Consider the following 24,474-nt stretch of genomic DNA (forward strand, 5'->3'; position numbering starts at 1 on the left):
CTGACTAATTTACGGTTATTTTAATATCCCTGTGGCTATGTTTAGAATATTTTATCAATAAGTACGAGCCGCGCTGTCGTATTGCATTACCTAGAGCACATAACACGTTGGATTTTTATCATTAGTAAAATCGACCAGGAGATTGGTTCCACATGGATTATCAATAATTAGTTAGTGTAATTTCTGAGTCAGCGACACCAATGGCGCCAGTTTTTCTCTCCAATATTTTTAAACAGCATCTGTAACATCAACCTCACGAAATTATTTATGGTTTTGCGTGTTCTATCTTCATCTTACGAACTCCGTGCAAGCTAGGATGTCTGCTCGGATTTGAAAATGTAAATCTGGAATTTAATCGTAAAATTTTTCAAAGGTTAGTCTACCGTTCTAGGAAAATGACCACTTTTTTGTGAACTTCCCTTAAGAGGCAAGTCTGACACTTTCAACAACTGTCTGGGATTCTTATCATTTATACCTTGGCTTAATACAGGATAATAAGCCAACTTCCTATTAACAAGCCACAATACAATTTAAAGACATTTTTTTGTCACGAGTTTACAGCCGTCCTATGCGTGGGTTAAATTTCAGTTAGTATTATGTGTTATATATGCGTATCATCCCATTATTCACACAGACACACACAGATATTTGCCACATGGGATTCATTTGTCAGCATTTATATATGTGTATATATATATATATATATATATATATATATATATATATATATATATGTATATATATATTGTCAGCATTTATATATGTATATATATATATATATATATTATATATATATATTATATTATATAAATATAATATATATATATATATATATATATATATATATATATATATATATATATATTCATTATATATATTATATTATATTGCTTGTGTGCTTTACCTTACCAATTACACCTGGTCTCTTCCTACTTAACTGCCTAACTTATCAACCTTTATCATGATCCAATTTTCACATCTAAGATAAGAATAAATCCTTAAGGCGAGCCCTCTGAGCCTAGAAATGTGCCTCGTCAGTGATTCCGTTAAATTAATTAAGAATTGCCAATACATGAAAATTAATTACACTATGTAATCAGCTTACGGGAAAACGAAGGCGCGGGGGAATCTTTCGCTCTATAAACTTTGAGAAATAAGAGACCAATTCTTACGAACTGCCTCGTCACTAATTAAGTTGTTTACTCGGAAAGTGGAGACAGCATTGCACGGAGCGTTTTGCACTTGCATTTGGAACAACCTTAATTGCCTGAATGCGATGCTATATTCCCAACAACGGCATCCCGTAAACATCATAATTCAAGATTAGTGAACGTGGGCGAATGAAACCGGAGCGCAAACGCAAGTTTGAGGTGACACAGTCACGTGCTGACAAACACAGCAAGCATAAAAATACACATAAAATACAGCTTATCTAAAAGAAACACTCATTTCAACCCATTTATTTTCACGGTGTATATACACATACATGTATCATATATATATGTATATATATATATATAAATACATACATATACAGTATATACATACATAAATAAAGATAAAATCCACGAAGGATTTATACATTCATCACGTTCCATATTTTCGTGATTCAGTTATACATATATACATAAATATGTAACATGATCAGTGAAAAAGGCATGACATGCCCTTTTCTCAGATCCGCATTCACATAAAACCAGTCCCTTTCACGCCTACATATTATAATGCATGCTTCCTGTCAAGTACATTCAACAAACTTCTTTTACACAGTATATCATCAAGGACCCCCCAGAGTATTGCTTAGTCGACCCGTAAGTTTTTCCAGAAATACGTACCCGATAAACAATTTTTGTCAGTCTCTTTGTTGTTAAACTTCTCACAAAGGTTTCATATGAAGCACTTCATCAACACACACACACACACACACATATATATATATATATACACACCTATATATTGTATATATATATACATACATATATATTGTATAAACACACACTCACACACACACACACACACACACACACACACATATATATAATATATATATATATATATATATATATATATATATATATATATATATATATATACACGTGTTATTCATCACTAAAATTAGTAATTTTAATTTATTTCCATTAAATATATGTTTATTAAAGCAAAACGTAAAAATTTTCTATTTGCCTCTCGCTTATTTGAATAAAATATGAAGACACTACATGTAACAGGAGGACGTAATTAATATGAAAATTAAAATTGATTAAAATCAGTAACACAACGAACACAATGTTTGCCTGAAATATTTTACTGCTATGGATATTAATGGCTGGTCAGCATGTTGTCTGGGGTGTCAAATATGCTAATTTTGTAATTCATCACTTTTTATTTCAGCGAGAGAGAGAGAGAGAGAGAGAGAGAGAGAGAGAGAGAGAGAGAGAGAGAGAGAGAGAGAGAGAGAGAGAGAGAGAGAGAGAGAGAGAGAGAGAAATACTAAGCTTCAAAAAATTATTTGTATACTGTTTGCCCGGACACAGTAAGAAAATATGAGACGAAAAAAATTAATTATATGACGTCATCAGAGAGAGAGAGAGAGAGAGAGAGAGAGAGAGAGAGAGAGAAGAGAGTACAGAAAGTAACCAAAGAGAAACGCTGGTTTATGTTTAGCTGCTCATTCATTGGCGTATTTTCTCGTCGCCATTTTCATATGCTAAATGAACCACTAATAATAATAATATTAATAATAATAATAATAATAATAATAATAATAATAATAATAATAATGCATCCACAGCGTGTTCTCCCAAATACCTTCGAATATCCACCCCCACCCAACAACCCCGAATCCAGCCCTTTGGATTTATGGTCCTAACTCAATCCCCGCCTGATTCAGCGGTAAAGTTGAGCAAACTGAATCGAGGGCGGCAGCAGCAGATCCCTCTTGAAAAATGACGACGCTGCTTCCGCAACGAACAGCGTGAAGCGTGAAGCATGAAGCATGAAACCCAAATTACCACCAAAGGCGGGCACCTACCCATTTAACAAAGCATGGGTGCCATTTGTCTTCGGTTGCAGCAGCGAAGCAGCGTCGTGGGCGCTTACGAGGAAGAATTGATGGGAATGCGTGAAAATGGAATACCCTGGGAATGGGTGAAGATGGAATGCCCTGAGAATGTGTGAAAATGGTGTACCCTGAAACTGTGTGAAAATGGAATGCCCCGAGAATGCGTGACAACGGAATGCCCTCGAAAATCGCGAGGGCAATGACTGACGGGATTTGGGAGACGTGCGATGCCCCATAAAGAATTGGGTCGTCTGGCGATGTCCTTGGGAATCGCAGTTTTGTTATTGCTATAATTCAAGACGTTTCCTTTCAGAGTCTTTATAAATTTGGTTGCATAGTCTGATTATCCATTTCGCTTAGGGTTTTCTATTTTCACATTAGCATCAGGCAAGTAAATATATGAACAGGTTTAAAAAACAGAAAGTTAAGAAGAAAATGCATCGTGGTGTGTGTGTGCGTGTGTGAGAGAGAGAGAGAGAGAGAGAGAGAGAGAGAGAGAGAGAGAGAGAGAGAGAGAGAGTACGTTTCAAAAACTATTTGGCTGGAAACACAAAAAAAAATATTGCCTGACGAAAAAAATTTGATTGTAAAAGAAGCGTGATCAGAGTCAGAGAGAGAGAGAGAGAGAGAGAGAGAGAGAGAGAGAGAGAGAGAGAGAGAGAGAGAGAGAGAGTATCACAATGACCTATTTTATGGTGAGTTTTAATGACCCTTGAACTCACTTGACATCCAATTCCGAAGTTGATCACCCGTTTAATATATCACACCAAGCCTCACCTCCTAACATAAGCCATGACGAGAAATGGTTCGATTCACCTGACTTTGCAAAAGGAATTCGTAAAAAAATAGGAACCTGTCCTTATCATTGGTCACAAAATGACAAGAGAGATAAGATGGGAGAAATATAAAAACTGAAAAACTACGAAAGAAATGAAAACGAACATAGTAAGAAACACACAAACATCTTTAGTAATGTTTCAAGTATAATATAACAATACGGTAAATCCAACCAAGCGTCCTCTTGATGTAAACGAAAATATCTCCGAGGAAAATAAAAGATTTCACTTCGATGCCTGTCGCTGGCATCTCTTCTAAAAGCACTGGTTTCTCAGCTGATGCTTGAGTTTGAAACCACTGATGCATTTTTCTTTTCAAGAAAGGCCACTGTATATTATATATCTTACCTAAAATTTCTTTGTCATATTTTCCTGCCATACCATCTAATGCCCTCAGTTCTCAAAATCACGTGACTGAATATTAGCAAGTAAAATGCCGAAGGAAAGCCAACGAAAATTCTTCAAAAAATAAGAGGAATATAAGATTTAAGCCAAAGGCCAACCGCTGGGACCTATGGGAGTAGAAAGGTTTGAAAGGTGTAACTGGAGGAAAACCTCGCAGCAGCGCTATGAAAATACTGTTAGGAGAGGGTGGAAAGTAACATGGGAATATAAACGGGGGTACAGTAAATTGAATGAAAGAGGTTGCAGCTAGGGGACAAAGGGAACGCTACAAAGAACCTGAGTAATGCCTACAGCGCACCACATGAGGTGCACTGAAAGTACTAACCCCCCTACGGGAAAAAGCCATTTAACACCACAATGAAAAACTAAGAAATGACAGCGACAGCATGAAGGATGGTGCCATATGCGATCGTTTAAGTCTTAAGCAATTACAGTATATTAAAATTGTAGCGATAATGGATAGTTTTCTTAAAAAAAACTGCAACGCAAAATCCTAAACTTACTGAAAATTCAGAATACGTAAAAAAAAAATATTAAAATACCTGCTCTGTTCTCTATAACTTTGGCAAGGTATCTGATATATTCACGGAATCTACTGAAGCGTGCCTCAGGGTATACGCTGGTTAAACAACTAGAAAATATATTTTCTGTCGTACCTTTGTGACTCTGCGTGCGTGCATGAGTGGGCACGACCGAGGGGGATAGAATCTAGAATGGAAACCTTTACTTTTCGGAGTTCCAATAAGATTTCTGTAACCGGTAATTTAAATTCGTCAGATACTTACCTCTCTCTCTCTCTCTCTAGCCCTGAAAATTTTCGTGTATGAAAGAGAGAGAGAGAGAGAGAGAGAGAGAGAGAGAGAGAGAGAGAGAGAGAGAGAGAGAGTAAATTTCTCATATGAAACCTACGAGAAATTCTTATTGAATAAATTTATTAGACAGTGAATGAAAACGGAGAGAGAGAGAGAGAGAGAGAGAGAGAGAGAGAGAGAGAGAGAGAGAGAGAGAGAGAGTAAATTTCTAAAGAGAGTGAAATTTTAATAAGAAACCTAAAAGAAATCCTTATTGAGTAAATGTATTAAACAGTAAATGAAAAAGAAGTTTTTCACGCGTCGTTCAATTAACCCAGGGTCAAATTAATCTGACAGAGGGGAGACCTCTATTACAAGGGTAACTCAAATATCGTCCGATGGCTGAGTATAAATTTTCTACGGCCTTAATTACTTTGCGTGATGTAATCTTCTAATCCTAGACGTTTGATGGGGGATGGTTTGGTAAAAGAAAAAAAGGAAAAAAAAAACTTTAATGGAGCTGTTCTTTTCACAAATGTCTCTCATAACTTTCGAAGGCTACGTGCTTTATGGGTATCAATAATTCTAGTGGAATCTACTCTACAGTTTCCGAGTTATTAATACTAGTGATACAAAAAGGTTGCTCTTGAAATATTTTATCAGAATTGAATTCAATCGGATAGCTCCGCAATTGTAGGTTTTATAAGAAAGGAAAACATGGAGATTTCTTTGATGACATCCCAGTTACACACGAGTTTGGTGAACTACCAATGCTTACATAATTATTATTCAGTGAAGAGCTAGTTTCAGTTTCCCGTGTACAAGGCTACATAAAAATGCATGGATACAGAGGGACACAATTACATATATAACAAATAATGAAAGAAAATGCTGAAAAATATACCCAACATCTCTTTCTTATCCTCTCGGGTGTCTTGAAGGAGAATTTACGTGGAACAACCTCTACTTTCAAGGAATGTTTATATACGCAGTCGTTGAGTTTCATACTGAACCCGTATTATCCATATTTCTACATCTCTCGCCCTTTAAACCATCTTCACTCCACATTGCTACTGGAATACTTTCGTCACTGCATTGGGCTGTTCTTTCTTGAATTAAAATAAATATAGAACTTAGGCCAAAGGCCAAGCACTGGGACCTATGAGGTCATTCAGCGTTAGAAAGGAAATTGAGAGTAGGTCGGTCTGAAAGTTGTAACAGGAGGAAAACATCGCAGTTGCACTATGAATCAATTGTTAGGGGAGGGTGGAGAGTATGATGGAAGAAAGAAAATATGAAAGGAGGTACAGTAAAAGGAACGAAAGGGGTTGCAGCTAGGGGCCGAAGGGGTGCTGCAAAGAACCTTAAGTAATGCCTACATTGCACCGCATGAGGTGCACTGACGGCATTACCGCCCCCCCCCCCACGGGGTGTTCTTTCTTGAGAAAGCTTACTCCTCTCGGTGCTAATATTTCTTCATGTCAAGATCCCGTTCATTCCTTAATAATTAAACATCCTTCATCTTAGACGCTGAGAAAGTCTAACAGAAAACAAACAAAATCATTAAATTTACAAGTCCGCATATGTCACCTCTACTCTCGGATCATTCTCTATCTAACAGTATTTCGTAATGAGACCTGGAAGCATTTTATTCTGAATTAAACAGATATTAACTCGCACATACACTGAGGTATATTTTAATTATTTATACCTGTTAATAACTGAAGTATACATGAATCTTCTATACCTGTTAATTAACTAGAGCTAATTGATACTATCATCTAAATAATACTTTGTGCAAACATATATGCCGTTACATGAAATAATTTTTAATGCCATTTTCTTCCTTATACGTTCGTGATACATAGACAATAACCATTCCATAATATATAAGATTCCGTCACACGTTACATAACGTAACATAAACATCCGCTCTAGAACACACGGAAGCATCTGAAATGGCATTTAAAGTTCCGGTGAAAAATAAACAAATGGTTCATATCTGATATGATTCAGTTAGTTCAACATTGCAGTGAGCACCACCGGAAACTAAAGCCGGATGCAAAGCCACAAGTATTCACGTTAAATCCGAAATCATTTTTATTATGAATACACCAACAAGGGCACATATCTCGAACAAACGTTGCCCGTATAAATAACAATAGTAGAAGTCGCAGTCTTATTATTATTATTATTATTATTATTATTATTATTATTATTATTATTATTATTATTATTATCATTATTGAGAAGATGAACCCTATTCATACGGGACAAGGTCCACAGAGGCCACTGACTTGAAATAAATAACAGAAGGTAATAAGAAATACAGAATGTAGAGATCAGTTATAAAAAAATATAAAGTAACAAATTTAAGTAAATTAGTAAAATATACAAGAATTGTTTTTAGGGTAGTTAGGCATTGCATATCCGCCTGAACTTTTGAGGTTCCAATCTCACAGCATCCTTAGGGAGACTGTCCCAAAGTAATAGTATTAACAAAAAATGAATTTGAATAGTTTGCTTATAAGTGAAAAATATCACACCAACAGTATTAATAAGAACAATAACTGCTATTTCGACGCACTCCTTCATTCATTATTAAACAGACCTTACTAAAATTCAGCTGGAAAAAAAAAAAATCGGGAGCGCATGAAAGAAAATGGCAAAAAGCCGCTTGAACAAACAGAAAGCATGCCATCGAAAACGACAAAAAAAAAAAAAACGCATTTCGAAAACGAGGAATTATGAGCTGCCGATCTGAAAATCATTCCGTAGTCACGGGGATGGATGCGGTGCTGACAAGCAAATCACGAACGCGCACCAAAATGCCTCTCTTTTCATGTTGGTCATTTTGTGGAAGTTGATCCAGCCCGGCCCCCCGGGGGCTCTGTGGAGTCTGTCCGTTGGGCTGTTCAAAATACTCGGTCCTAATGTCATTGGAAAACTGATATGATTGGGAGGTAATCTTCTGTGCAGATCCGGGCTTCATCGTATCTGTGATGCTGCTGTGTTTCCCGGGGGGATTTGCTGGTTCATTATGGTTGGGCTTTTTGCCATTCCCTCTCACGCGCTCCCCGAACCCCCCCCCCACCTTTTTTGTGCTGAATTTTAGAACAGGTCCCTTTAATAATTGCAGTCTTGCATCACCACACTGGTAATCACCCTACACGTACATGCATAAACAAGTACCCAGAAAAACACCAATACAACACACACACACACACACACATAAATATACTGTATATGTGTGTGTGGGTATACATACAATAAATAGTATAGTATATATATATATATATATATATATATATATATATATATATATATATATATATATATATATATATATATACACATATTTGTGTGTGTGTTTTTCTGGGTACTTGTTTATGTATGTACGTGTAGGGTGATTACCATAATGATATATAATATATATATATATATATATATATATATATATATATATATATACTATATATATGCGTGAGTGCAATTTAATCAAATGAACATTAGGTAATAACATCTTGACAGGTTTCGCAAGCGAGAAACCCGTGGTTCAATCCCGGCATCTCCAGGGAATAGGAATTTTGTTGACAGGTCTCCCAAACAACAGATATTGCATTCGATTTGAGGTTCAGTATGATGCTGAAGGTTTTGAAACTTAACACAGTTGAACACTGACAGCAAATTGTGTTAGTGGATTTGAGACCTATTACTGTATATATTATTAGTAATTCATATTACTCGCGTCACAAAACAAAAGTGATGATGCCTGTATCCAATGGTATGACGATGACATTATCAACACAAATCATTAATTTCTTCAATTGTCGACAGATCCGCAGATACGAGTCACAAATTAGTAGTGAGTTTTATTAAAAATAAATACCTCTTAACGTTATCGATAACTTCATTTTTATTAAGTTGAAGTGACCAGAATCTAAGCGAAGCCTCTTTGCAACAGTGTTAGTCATTCCTGTTGGTGCCCTCTGAATCACTCCAACATCATCGTCATCATCATTAACACCATCAACATCATTATATCGTCATCACCATCATCAATATCATCATCATTATTACCATCAACATCATTAATATCATCATCATTACCACCATCAACATCTTTAATATCATCATTATCACCATCAACATCATCATCATCAATATCATCATAGTTATCACGATCAACATCATCATCATTATCACCATCAACATCATCATCATCATCACTAACATCATCATCATTATCTAGGTTTATTTTTGGAGTCCCCCTTGTCGAACCTCATTTGGTCAATTTGTGAAAACCCGAGACAAGCTGCAGCGTTCACGTCTTATTTCTGTATTGTTACAAAACTGTAAATTTATTTTGATGGACGTGTACCCACAAATGAAGGCAAATAATCGTCTAACACTGAATAAAATTATAATCAACTGTGGGAACAAATAAAACAAGAACGTCCAAGTCTTACGTCTGCGTTGATACAAAGCTAAATTTGTTCTGATGGACGTGTATCGTTCATAAAGGCAAATACTCGACTAACTCTAAAGAGAATTATGATCAACTACATCAACTATTGGAATAAATGAAACGGTGCGGAATCCCAAAGCACTGATTTATTGTGAAAAATTACAGTTTAAAAAGTCTAAAGGCAACTTTTCCGGAGCACAGAAGGCAAACCGAAAAGATTTAACTGTCCCTAATGGAGTATTTTAGCTAACAGTTGTCGACCCAGAGGAGAATAACTGACTTACAAGGTAAATTAGTTTAGTATTTTTACTCCACTTTCCCTCAATTAATTTTCCCCAAATATGTCTTGATATTTTATGAAAGTCGAACGTAAATAGTCATCAAAAAGTGGCAGATTCTTTGGTCTGAAAATACCGGATCGTTACACCCCCAAAAAATGTTCTTTACGAAGTTATTGACAGTGAAAGTGGCAGGATTTTTTCTTGAATACAGGTAACTCTTTGTTCTACAACGTAATAAAAAGGCAATAAAAAAGAATGAATATTGGTTTTAAATGAACGGAAGGAGACAAGAGGATATCAAATATAACTGAAGATTAAAGACTTGTACAATTCCCCTGCTTATTCTTTGATTCCTTTTGACATTTTCTTTAAAGTTGCAGAGCTTCGCAACTTGCTAGTAATTGGCTTTAAGAGATTTTAAAAGATTACATTACGATTAGCAGTACTTTCATAAAGGCATGAAATGTAATGAAGGCCACATATAAAGGAAGGAACGTTTATAAAAAGCTCATAACAGTCACTTTTAATTATTCAATGACCTGTACAAAATTTTGGCAAAATATTTTTAAAATAAAGGAAAAAAATTGTGCTTTTATGTCAGCCACAGATGTTAAAGCTGCTCTCTCTCTCTCTCTCTCTCTCTCTCTCTCTCTCTCTCTCTCTCTCTCTCTCTCTCTCTCTCTCTCTCTCTCCACATGCAACATAATTGCAAATACCACTAGAATTCTATAACAGCATTTAAAAGAAATGTACCAATCAATTTATTCAAAAGACCAATGAACGAAAAATTAGATATGGCTGTTTTGAAAAGCACAAAAAACCACTAACTGTAAAATCGGCTGGCATTCAGTGTTTTAAAATTTTAGACACTAATTTCCCAGTATTTCAAGGGATGGCCGTAAATGAACGCACAGTTTTTAGTTATTTCCCATTAAAGCTAAAATTAGCATGCTGCATTTTTTCCTGTACGTTTTCCAGTTTTTTCATGCGTTCACACGCAGTATTTTGTCCGTTTTACAGACTTCCATGCGTTCACACGCAGATTCTTCTGTCTGTTTTAGGCTTCAATGCGTTCACACGCAGTTTTTTCTGTCTGTTTTACAATCTTTCATGTGTTCACACAGTTTTTTCTGTCTGTTTCACAATCTTTCATGTGTTCACACGCAGATTTTTCTGTCTGTTCTACAGTCTTTCATGCGTTCACATGCAGTTTTTTCTGTACGCTTCTGTTTTTTTCATGCGTTCACGGTAAGTTTTTTCTATTGTCTGTGTTTCTGTGCATCCATTCGTTCACATGCAGTTTTTTCTGTCTGTTTTTTTGTGTATTCATTCGCTCACACGCAGTTTTTTATGTTGTTTAACTGTGTATTTATGCGTTCAAATACAATTTTTTTCTGTTTTTCTGTGCATTCATTCGGTCACAAGCAGTTTTTTCTATCTGTTTTCCAGTTGTTTCATGTGCTCACAAGCAGTTTTTTCTGTCTATTTTCCAGTTGTTTCATGTGTTCACATGCAGTTTTTTCTGCATTCTTCTGTCTTATCACGATAAGTTTTTTCTGCCTGTTTTTTCCGTGTATTCATTCGTTCACAAGGAGATTTCTCAGCAATTACGATGCTTAATTAACGTAAAGCGTCATCACAATGTCAAGCATAGACTTCTTAATAAACCTTTCGTCGCTTTTTCTTCCTTTGCATCCGGTTTATTGTATAGACTTCTCTCTCTCTCTCTCGAAAGTTCACTTCACATTCCAAAAGATAAACTAAGGTATATATATATATATGTGTGTGTGCACATACACATAAACATACATACACACATAAACATATATATATATATATATATATATATATATATATATATATATATATATATATATATATATATATATATATATATATATATATATATATATATATATATATGACTATTTATCATATATTCATATACAATCAGAAAGCTACAAACGTCCTTTAATATCCAATACTCTACCTCGGAAATAATATATTTTCATATATGTTACCGAAGGGGAATTTTTAGTTGATAATAAGTCCACCGTCCCGTGGGGTCGAACCAGCGACGGACGAGGAATCAGGACTACAGTGACACACTAACCAGTCGCCACACACACACACACACACACACACATATATATATATATATATATATATATATATATATATATATATATATATATATATATATATATATATTTATTTATTTATATATATATAATATATATAAATCATCGGAGTAAACGTCCGTATTCTAATATAAGGAATAGTTCAGCAGATAAGTTTATTAATATACATATCATTACAGATTCCAGGCTCGTAAATTCAATGTAGTAATATTATTCACCAAAGTCCCACTAACCGTTTGCTAGAATTTTTTTTTATCAGAAACCCTAGACATCAGACAGCTGGAACTGATGAGTCATATCTTACATGAAATACACGAGATACATATCTCGTTAAGTAAATACATTACGTCCAACTTAAAATTCCTTGGAGATGCCGGGGATTGAACCCGGGACTTCTCACATGCGAAGCGAGCACTCTACCTCTGAGTTACACCCCCACTGACACTTCTGAGTGCCAAAAGTACTCCTCATTTCGATTTGCTCTTCGTCTCGTCATTTGAAAACCGTGCCACTCCTGTCTTGATCCCATTTTTAGTATAACCTTTCAACTCTTTTCAGCTCCTACAACAGCCCCCCCACCATATGACGTTTATTTTTATCTAATACATCCTAAGTGTTCTATCTATGAACCTTTTCACCCTTTTTTAAATAATGTACATTGTTATGCCATTTTTTTTTTCTTTTTTCACAACTCTGGTTTTCAAAATACGTTACGCTCGAAATATTCATTAATCATTCTTCACCGACCCTTCAAACATCATAAAGAAAATAACGACTGAATTCTAAGTATGCCATTTTGACAAGGCGAATGGCGACTTGAAACTTTCAGAAATGATTTCCAAAACATTACATCTTTCGTTATTCTTATAGTATGATGTAGTAGCTTTCTATTTTCCCATTTCAGTAATAAGATTAACTTTTTTCCTTTTAAGATCTCTAGAGGCGAGTTTCACTGCGTTCTCCCTCTCCCTCCTTCATAAACGAAATCTGATTACAAGAAGCAACATTCGTTACACCTATTCAATTACATTTTCCCATTTCCATTTTAGCTGAATATACTTCAGATCAAGGACGGTCCTGGTCTTCCTTCTCATATTCAGGCGTAATCATCTCTTGATCGTCATTAGACTTTGTGAAAGCATCTACGCATCTACAGATCACTTTGGGCTCAAACATTCTAGATAAATCTTCGCAAAATATGGTATAGATATCCCTAGAGAATTTTGGTTTGTAAACCAAGGAAGGAGAGAGAGAGAGAGAGAGAGAGAGAGAGAGAGAGAGGAGGAGGGAGGAGGAGGAGGAGGAGGAGGAGGAGGAGGAGGAGGAGGAGGAGGAGGAGGAGGAGGAAGACCAGTAGGAGACCAAAAATGGAGATGGGGGGAGCGTGGGGGATGGACACACCTGAGAGCAGGAGAGGCTATTCCCTAAATCAGATTAAGGGAGAAAGACTATACAAGGACGGGAGAAATGAAGATGATGGTCCTTGGGGCAGGACGAGACGCTGGGACAAGCTTTCAAGCTTACCTGGCATCTAGTAAGGAAAAGCTTAAGGACAGCTTAAAAATCAATAGTTCTTTCTGCCTTCAAGAGATGCTTACATGAAGTAGCCGAGACATCAGGAGCTGAGCTGAAGTACAATAATCCTTAAACTAAATGGACAAAAGGGATTGATGTACACATTATACATCCATACATACTTATATACATACATACGTATATATAATATATATATATACGTATGTATACTCGTATATATATAACACTAAATACATTACTAATAAATCAACACCCAAACCAAAAATTAGCATATGAAAGCTAAGAAAATAAGCAGGGGGAAGAGCGCTTGCGTATACTATCAAGCAAGGAAACTGAATTCCAGAATTGTAGAGGGACGGAGGAAGAGTCTATGGCCAACTAAACATGCAACATCTCAGAGGACCAAGCTGGCACAAATAACTCCATAGAACGGCAATCAGTTTTTCACAATATGATTTAGACGAATAAATGACGAGTGTCCTATATGCTTCAGGAAGTTTCTTCGGAGCAATCGAGTTTTCTGTACAGCCGATACAGCTCATAATCAAGGCCACCGAAAAAAAATCTATCTTTCAATGGTATCGGTATAATGCTGTATGAGCCGCGGCCCGTGAAACTTTGACCACAGCCCGGTGGTGGCCTATCCTATATCGTTGCCAGAAGCACGATTATGGCTAGCGTTAACCTTAAATAAAATCAAAACTGCTGAGGCTAGAGGGCTGCAATATGGTATGTTTGATGACTGGAGGGTGGATGATCAAAATACCAATTTGCAGCCCTCTAGCCTCAGTAGTTTTTAAGATCTGAGGGCTGACAGAAAAAGTGCGGACAGAATAAAGTGCGGACGGAAGGAAAAAGCCGGCACAATAGTCTTTTTTTTTTTTTTTTACAGAAAATTAAAAAAGGCGCACACACAATTCTTTGGAGAATCTTAATTAATTTACAACAGATAACTCAATACCGTTCAGGGAAAGTGCATTTTGCATTTCAGGTAAATTCTAGTCCTCATCCCATACGACCATGAAAGTAGTTACGGTAACAATAATTAGCAACAACAAAATTAATGAAGGCACTACGATGGTATTTCAGTGACGTAACTGTTTGACATATATTTTAATGCCAAAATAAATAGCCGAATGTTGTAACCACAAACCAGTTCTGAAGATTTTAAATTTTTAAGAAGACAATGTGCATAAATTCGCTTAGAATTATAATAATTTTATCAACACATCCCACAAGTAAATACTTCCAAATAATGTGTGACTTCGCCTAAACCTCTCATTAGCGTATAATAATATTCTTCACTAAGAGTCTCACTTAGCTAAATGAAACGTTTAAGAAAATAATTATTTCTAAAGAAACCTCCAGGTTAAAATAATTTTCCAGAGAAACACTAATATCCTTCAGGGTCTTCTTATATATCTATAACATCGTTTTCAAATCAATAAGATATTACGGAAGTTAAATCAGCATTGTTTAAAAAAAGTAACTACCTTTCTATCCTAAAGCAAGCATCCACCATCTTTATAAGCAAAAATTCATCTTTCGTCTAAAACTTTTGCAAAGGTCTTAGTCTTGACCATTTTTGTAGGTTGCAACAGCCTTTGCAATCAGATAACCAAGGAAAAACAGATTTTGTACAAAAAAATATTTTCCTAAGGAATTGTGCATTTTATATACCATACATTCTCTAGCGTTTAAATGTCATGCATAAAAACATGAATCTCGACTTCACCCATAAATACAGGTCTTCTCTAAACTAACCTTATTTTATCACAACAATTCTCTATGCTCACTTCTCTGTCGTTTTTATTTTATCAACCATGTCAAGCAATATATCAAACGGAGCAGCCAATAACACTAGAAATATAAATATATATAATTTTTTCTTTGTATTCTAGTGCATTCTAGTTGGAGTATTTAATTTAAAGTTGGATGAAAATGTGTATACATCTAAGGAATACTGTCAGTGAAAATATTTAAAAACAAACACATACACATGAGTGATTGATGAAATACATATTACGCCTTTGAAAGACATGTGACATTTTCACAAGAGAAATACTGCTAGCAGACCAAAACTTTTTAATCTGTTATCGGAACAGCAGCGAAAATCGCGGACGTTCCCCTACACATCATTTCATCTATGAAATGGAATTACGGTCCCATTGTTGGCAACCATTCGGGTTTCTTTCTTCTGAGTCAAAACGCCTTTATTGCTTACTGGACGGAATCTGCCGATTCTTGTTCAGGAATAAAGCAGATTCCCTGAAACTTGTGGACCCACTAAATGACGAATATTTCTACCTTTTCTTTCTTTTTCTCGTGAGACGATAGGCACCATTTTTAGCTTTCTGTAAAAGAAAACTACTGAGGTGGCTAATTGTCTATCCGTCCGCCCTCAGATCTTAAAGGCCACTGAGGCTAGAGAGCTGCAAACTGGTATGTCGATCATCCACCCTCCAATCATCAAACATACCAAATTGCAGCCCTCTAGCCTCAGTAGTTTTTATTTTATTTAAGGTTAAGGTTAGCCATGGATCGTGCGTCTGGCATAGCTAGAGTGCCAGCATCCGAGACATCTTCACTTGACCACATCTGGGAAGCAATTGAGTGTTGCCCGGTCGTGGCTGAGAGTTTCATGCTGCAACACATCGATAGTATCATACAGCATTATACGCTGTACAGAAAACTCGACTGCGCCGATGTTTTCGGCGCATTTTATACTTGTTTTTATCGTGACCACAGAATAATCGCAAATGAATTTACGTAAGCCTCTACAATAACGAAAAGAGGAAAATGAAAAGGACACCAGCATCCAGGTTTTGGTTTGGACGAAATAGGACGCAAAAACAAAAACAAAACAAAGAAAAAGCAGTTCCGTCGACACGATACTCCATAAATCAGGATCCAGGCTGGACTAGGAAAAAATCCACGAGCTTCACTACCGAGATGAATGATGATGCCTGGTGCAGTTCCGCACGACCAGGGAAGGTGTCCTGATTCATTCAGGTGTGGATGGCGTATTTGTATACGCTCCTACACAATGAACCTAAGAGCATTACGCCTGGACATTACAAGAGACCACTACATCTCTTTTAATTCGGTAAATGGAATCCTCAAGTTGGTCTTTCCTTGATGTTATTTCTTTCTGTAGAGAATTACTATTTTTTTTTTTTACTATAAATTTCTCTTACTTAGCTAACCACTGCAACCTTGGGAGGTCAGAATGAATAAGACTTTAAATCTATCTCACGGAAATCTTATTGTGACGACAATATACAGACATTTATTGGGTCTGCTTTTCCTCAAAGGCCTTATGGGATAGTTCTGTTTGTCAATCATCATTACCAAGACAAAGCGATCCAATCGTTAAAATGGAAATTCCAATTATGCTTGCTTTCAATAATTTTCAAGAAGTTTACGAAAGAGATATACATATATATACATATATATATATATATATATATATATATATATATATATATATATATATATATATATATATATATATACTATATTGTGATCGAAAATGATGATTACAATAATATAATTGATAAATGTATATTTTAAGACACACACACGACCGTTTGCGCAACGGTCCTCTTCAGCTGAAGAGGACCGTTATAGCTCCCTCGTTTTTATCCCATTTTTTGTATATTTTTATGTCTTAAAATATACAATTTATCAATTATATTGTGGCTTTTTAATCATCATATATATATATATATATGAAAATAAGAAGGCCCATAAAACACTATTTAAACGTTGAAACCATATATTTCGGGCACTTGTTTCTGCCCCTGTTCAGATGGAGAAAGTTACAATGGTATATATACAAAAACATGAAGGTGTGGCCTTAGGCCTCCGATGTTAAAAGGTGGCGTTTCTTAAGAAAAGTCAATTCCCTAGTGGTTTTTAGAAATACGTTTGGCGATGGATCTGGCGGTCGCGTTTCTTGGGTCAAAACTTATTCAATGGCGCGATTTCATGTCCTCCTGACAAAAAGTTTGATTGATGAACAGATTCCAGCATCTTTCTTTTGTACGGACAGCTACTCTTGAAAACCAACTCCGCAGTTAATGACATGCCCTGTATTTCTAATATGTAGGGAAAATTCCCGAACTCTGGGGAAGCGTAACGTACTGATCTTTTGATTCTGTTATTTTTGCGGAACTCGCCTACATAAATGTCGGATGACAATTACTACACGGTATCATTTGTTATTTAAGGCGTTAACGAGCGAACTCTCGATGGATTTGGGATAATGGAAAATGGATTATTTAGTTGCCGGTGGCCTTTTGGATGTTTTCATGTTGCTTTATTTTGTTGTTGAAATCTATTGGGACCCTGTAGTATATTTTTCAATATTTATGGATGGAAAGTTGCGTTAGGTGTTGGCGGGTTTCTTGATCCAGGTACTCATTTGAACATACTAAGTCCTCTGAGGAATAGGTTGCACCCTACCATGATTTTTACGGAGACGTCGTGGTAGCTTAAGAAAGAGGTGGGTTTTCTTTTTGCATACCTGTTCTGTTTTCTTATGATCAGTACATCTAGGAACGGCAGTTTTCCGTCCTTTTCCCATTCTGTTTTAAATTTTATTCTTTTAGCCTATTAAAAAAATGTTAATATCATCTAATAGATCAATATGGGGTTTTCGACAAAAGTTCTGTTATAATTAAGTTTGCTAGAAGAGGGACTTCCCATAATTTTTGTTCTACAACAATGGATAATTGAACAGAGGTTGATAAGTTTTAAAGTTTTATCTATGCCAAGAGGAAAAAATGAAAAACAAACGTCGGCAATCAGGACTTTAGTAAATAATGAATCGACGTCAATGAGCAGTTTGAAATGAACTATAAAATATCTTACAAACAATGAAAAAGGGTGATAACAAAGCCATTTTGAAATATCTACAGATAATAAAGGAATCCCATCTTTGTGTTTTCGGGAGGCCGTAAAAATAGGGGAGAGAGGGGTTGAATACCTCTGATGTCTCAAATATCTACAGTTTTTAATGGTTCTAACTGATTTGTTAAAATGAACAATCTTTCGTTAATTTGAACATCGTTTAAATATCTATTTTCCCGTCTTTGTCAATAATGAGTAAATGAACATAAATATCTATAGCTAATGAAAAGGTGATCATAAATATCTACAACAATGGATAATTGTTGAACAATAATTATCTACAACAATGAATAAAAAAAAGTTAATAACAGAACATAAACATAATTATCTACAACAATGGATAATTGAACATAAATATCTACAACAATGAATAAGCGAATATAAATATCTACAAAAGTGAATAAGTGAACATAAATATCTACAACAATGAATAAGCGAACATGAATACAATAATAAGTGAACATAAATATCTACAATAATGCACAGTGTCTCAGTGAACCTAAATACCTACAACAATGAATAAGCGAACAAAAATATCTACAATAATAAGTGACTGAAAGGTAAATCAGTGTTGTCCTTTCGTTTGAAAAGACGGAAAACAAAACAAAGAAAGGTATAGGGGACGCGGACTTTCATAAATCATGATGCAGATGAGTCTGAAAATAAAACCCGCGAGACTTGCCGCAACTATGAATGATGTTTCTGGGTACAGATACGCGTCAAAGAAAGCTGTCACGGCTCCTTTAGATACAGAAAGTGAAATTATGATTAGAAGTGGAAGCTGGGTTGAGGGCAATGCCTGTACATAACCCTAATCTTATATCACTTCTCTTACTCAATTCTGGTGAGCAGAACTGGAAAATGGATTTGTCTCTTGGTATTTCCTTCTACAAGCGTTAATAACTAGATTTCCCCAAGATGGCTAACCTGCTGCTTCTGAGAAAACCCGGCCATACATGCTAGTGAAAAGTAGCACTTATCTTGTAGCATACTTATGTCTTACTTTCCTTGAATCCTTTCTTACTTTCCTTATAACTTATGTCTTACTTTCCCGTGTTTACTTCGAGTAAGATTCATCAATATCAAGTTACAAATCACCTACTTTAACTGCTGCGTATGTATACAAACACCGAAGATAGAGAGAGAGAGAGAGAGAGAGAGAGAGAGAGAGAGAGAGAGAGAGAGAGAGAGAGAGAGAAAATGAAATTTCGCAATGATTTCCTGGGAGAGAGAGAGAGAGAGAGAGAGAGAGAGAGAGAGAGAGAGAGAGAGAGAGAGAGATGAATTTCGCAACGATTTCCTGGAGAGAGAGAGAGAGAGAGAGAGAGAGAGAGAGAGAGAGAGAGAGAATGAAATTTCGCAATTATTTCCCAGAGAGAGAGAGAGAGAGAGAGAGAGAGAGAGAGAGAGAGAGAGAGAAATGAAATTTCGCAACGATTTCTGGAGGAGAGAGAGAGAGAGAGAGAGAGAGAGAGAGAGAGAGAGAGAGAGAGAGAGAGAGAGAATGAAATTTCGCAACGATTTCCCGATGAGGGAACGAAATGAAACGGGGGATTCTCCAGCACGATGCGTCCGTAATTAAGCCTCGCGAACATAATGATAATGACGTGTAATGACCTTATACTTAAGACGATAAACGATGCCGGCATAACAGGGATACGCAAGCTATTCAGATATTAATGACCATATGAATGATAATTATGCCTATGGAATTAAGGCTCGTAGCGAATGGAGGCTTGTTCATATAAATAAGCAATCTGGTGATTGATGGCTCTGAGAAAAATAAACGCTGAGTGACTTTAAGAAATGTTGATTTTTTCTCGTTATTTTAAGGTGGAAGAGTTTGTTACACTTATTTTTATAACATTACATATACCATTATGTGTGTGTGTATGTATGTATGTATGTACAGTATGTATGTATGTACAGTATGTATGTAGGTATGTATGTGTATATATATATTACATGTGTGCGTGTTTGTGTATGTACGTATACTATACAGATACACACATATCTTCTGTCTATCTTTATGTAGGCTATGTATGTATGTATGTATGTATGTATGTATGTATGTAGGTATGTATGTATGTGTTTAAATAAAACCCTTTAATACCTCAGATCTGGATAAGAATATAATTTTCCACAGACAGCAATAACAAAATAAGAACACGTATGATACAGGGAAATACGACCAACGCTCTTCTTTTGTCTGCTTCCCCGTGAGGTACGTCAGCCATATTTCACCTTCACAAAATGATCCAGTGATTGATGGAAGAGCACTTGTGGAAGAACTGTTTTTTTTTTATAACGGGTAATGAGGTTTATTACTGATTATTCAAGGAAAGGTAAAGAGTGCATCAAAATATACATACATGTATATATATATATATATATATATATATATATATATATATATATATATATGTGTATAATCATACTATATATATATATATACACAAAATATGTATACACAGTATACATAAATTTATACAGTATATTATATGTATGTGTATATATTTAAAACACTTAAATTTCTATACAACTAAATCTATATAAAAAAATACGTTTAGGAACAGGCCATTACTCAAAAAACTAAACTTCTTTCAATAAAGCATATCACAACCTAAGACTAAAGCGCCCATTTTTATTCACTTCTTTTCTTTTTAAATTTTTGTATAAAATAAAGGACTGTTGATCTAAACATATAAAATCAACCTGTTCATTTCTATACAATCGCACTTCGGCACAGGAAGAGCCTAATTCTCTTCAGTTCTAATTATAAACTCTCCTATAATCAGTAACTGGCATCAGGTCCCTCTCTGAAGGGGACAGAGAACGAACGTGATTGGCAGACAGTGAAATATTGAATTAGGAGTTCGAATGTGACTTATCTGATGTGCCCTGTTTGGTGAGGCTGGGCAGGGCGGGAGGAATTGGTGTAGGGGGGAGGGGGGCTTGGATTGGAATGATTTTATTATCCCTTTGAATGTTCGTATCCTCTCTCTCTCTCTCTCTCTCTCTCTCTCTCTCTCTCTCTCTCTCTCATCTCTTCTCTCTCTCGTATAATCTCTGACCTCCTCATGTAACTAATTTCTATGGTTCCTGTCCTGATTTGCGGACATTCTCTGGTCCCTCTCCTCTCTCTCTTCTCTCTCTCTCTCTCTCTCTCTCTCTCTCTCATGGCTATATCTAGCGCAATTAGCGACTTTCCAGTGTAACGTATTTCCATGGTTCATTCCCCGAAAAACTTAGCAGCAATTCTCTCTCTCTCTCTGTCTCTCATGGCTATTGGCTATACCTAGCGAGCATTAGCGACCTCCCGGCTTCATGTATTTCTATCGTTCCTATCCTGAAAAACATAGCACCAATTCTCTCTCTCTCTCTCTCTCTCTCTCTCTCTCTCTCATGGCGATACCTAACGAGTATTGGCGACCTCCCGGCTTAATGTATTTCTATCGTTCCTGTCCTGAAAAACTTAGCACCAATTCTCTCTCTCTCTCTCTCTCTCTCTCTCTCTCTCTCTCTCTCTCTCTCTCTCTCTCATGACTTTAACTGGTGTATATTGCCAACCTCTCGACGTAGGCTAACGTATTTCTATAGCTCATTCCCTGAGAAACCCAGCACTGAGTTGGTTTTTAATCAGTAGTTCCATTTAAGAAACATTTATCGGTATATTTTGGTTTCATACTTGTTATACTATTTCAGATTTTGACACGTGATGGAAAGGTATATATTACCTGATCTGAAAGCCACTGATGATTTATAAGGGTCTTAAGATCCTGACTTTATCCGAGTTTGAGGAACACCTTTACTTTTTAACTGTATTTCAGTATTTCGGTGCAACTTAATTTTTCATAATATATCACTCTCCAAAATAATGGCTGTACAAAATAATGATAATTCTTTTTTTTTGCGATGAGTGATTTAGTAATCAATTTAATCGCACATCTCATTTTTAAATTTACACATGAATAACATGCCAGTAATTAAGTAAAATATGGCATCAGCTAATACCTGAGTAATCTAGAATCGAAGACATATAAACATTTCAAGGCAATGTTCCCAAAGACATATCTTTTGATAAGCCAGTCACACAATACATTAGGAGGATCTATACTTACTAACGACTAGCCACGAGAGAGAGAGAGAGAGAGAGAGAGAGAGAGAGAGAGAGAGAGAGAGAGAAACCTCCCGTTACATAGTGATCTAAAGAGCGATATTCTGATTCAGTTTCAGTTATATTCGGAAATCTGGAACCTGAGAGAGAGAGAGAGAGAGAGAGAGAGAGAGAGAGAGAGAGAGAGAGAGAGAGAGAGAGAGAGAGATCGCCGTATCTGGAGAACAATTGCATTCCTTACACATATTTTGTAGATCACCGTAAGCAATCAGATTAAAACGCAATCTGAATAATCATATTTTCCTCAAAGTTTTTTTTATAAATTTCAGTTCTTCATTGGAGGGGTGGGCAGAGCTCTCAGCTAGCACGCTGTTGGCCCAGCGTTCGACTCTCCGACCGGCCAGTAAAGAATTAGAGTAATTTATTTCTGGTGATAGAAATTCATTTGTCATAATGTGGTTCGGACTCCAAAATAAGCTGTAGGTCCCGTTGCTAGGTAACCAATTGGTTCTCAGCCACGTAAAATAAATCTAATCCTTCAGGCCAGCCCTAGGAGAGTTGTTAATCAGCTCAGTGGTCTGGTTAAACTTAGATATACTTATCTTAGTCGGCACGTTACTATCTGAATTTCACTGGATATACTTTCACATGTCTGAGGACTCGAACGCTCACCAGTAAGTTGTTCCGTGATATGTGTTCGCGTTGCCCCAAACTGACAGGTCAACCAACGGAGCTATAGATGGATGAAACTGCCCTTGATTGGGCTACCGGTTCGCTGATGAACTATGAATATATTAAAGGATAAGAGCCAGAGGTCAATCTTCAAAGTCAATATAAATTTAGGCTTACCGAGAATACAAATGTAATTGGATGCAGGCAAACTTGAATATTTACTAAGCAAAGTGTTTTCTAAATATAATATTTCCAACACATAATATTTCCAAAAGCATAACATTAAACTAAACATAACCTGGCTGCAATTCTCAACATCAACGTCAGTTGCTACAATACCTGTTGTTGTGTGTTCATGTGATGGCCGTAGTTACACAAAGGTACAATTCTTTGACGAAATATGTACGAAATAGAGTATACAATTATAAAATGAATAACACTGACTTTAAAGTTATAAATCTTGTTAGGAAAAACGGCATAAATTCAAATATACATACATTACATAAAGACAAACGTCAAATACATACACACACGTATATATATATTTTATATACTCTTTATATTAAGATAAAGGCCCTTTTATGTCTAAGGGACCGGTTACTTCTTAAACTAAGTGAATGTTATTTTTCTCTACTTCTAATTTTGCTTTTGACAAAAATAAATATTGCTGATCCACTGGAAAATCTGTGCATTCAACTTCTTGACCTTACTTCCTCATCTGCCCAAATCCTCGGCCAAGAAAACTTCCAAAGTAACAACTAATTTATAAACCTATACTGCAGTCCTATACAATTAACATCAATAGCGGCTGACACCACAGTACATGTTTAGGTAGTAATTAGATACTACCAATTTAAGACAAGCCAGTGGCTTGGGACACTAATGCACTCTGTCTCACAAGCAGAAGTGAACCCGCTAAAGATCTGTGGAACACTTGGGAGAAAAACTGCTACATCAATGGTGGTGAAACCTTTTCTTTGGGAATGGGAATGGAATATAAAATTTAGGCCAAAGACCAAGCGTTGGGACGAATGAGCTTATTCAGCGCTGAAAGGGAAATTTAGATAAAAAAGGTTCTCAAGGTGTAACAGGAGGTAAATCTCACAGTTGCCGTATGAAACAACTGTTAGAGAGGGTGGAAAGTAAGATGGGAGAAAGAGAATGTAATCGGAGGTAAAGTAAAAGGAATGAAAGGAGTTGCAGCTAGGAACGAAGGGAAGCTGCCAAGAACCTTAAGTAATGTCTACAGTGC

At 36.0% G+C, this 24,474-nt stretch overlaps 1 non-coding gene and 1 pseudogene across 1 annotated transcript; both read right to left on the reverse strand.

The window, feature by feature from the left end:
• The window catches only part of LOC136835513 (Kv channel-interacting protein 1-like), a 369,258-nt pseudogene that overhangs the window by 239,977 nt on the left and 104,807 nt on the right, over positions 1 to 24,474 (reverse strand).
• TRNAA-CGC (transfer RNA alanine (anticodon CGC)) lies at positions 12,349 to 12,420 on the reverse strand. Its single transcript has one exon. It is a non-coding gene; the product is annotated as a tRNA-Ala (tRNA).

Source organism: Macrobrachium rosenbergii, chromosome 55 (genome assembly GCF_040412425.1).
Source record: "Macrobrachium rosenbergii isolate ZJJX-2024 chromosome 55, ASM4041242v1, whole genome shotgun sequence".
Lineage (NCBI taxonomy): Eukaryota > Metazoa > Arthropoda > Malacostraca > Decapoda > Palaemonidae > Macrobrachium > Macrobrachium rosenbergii.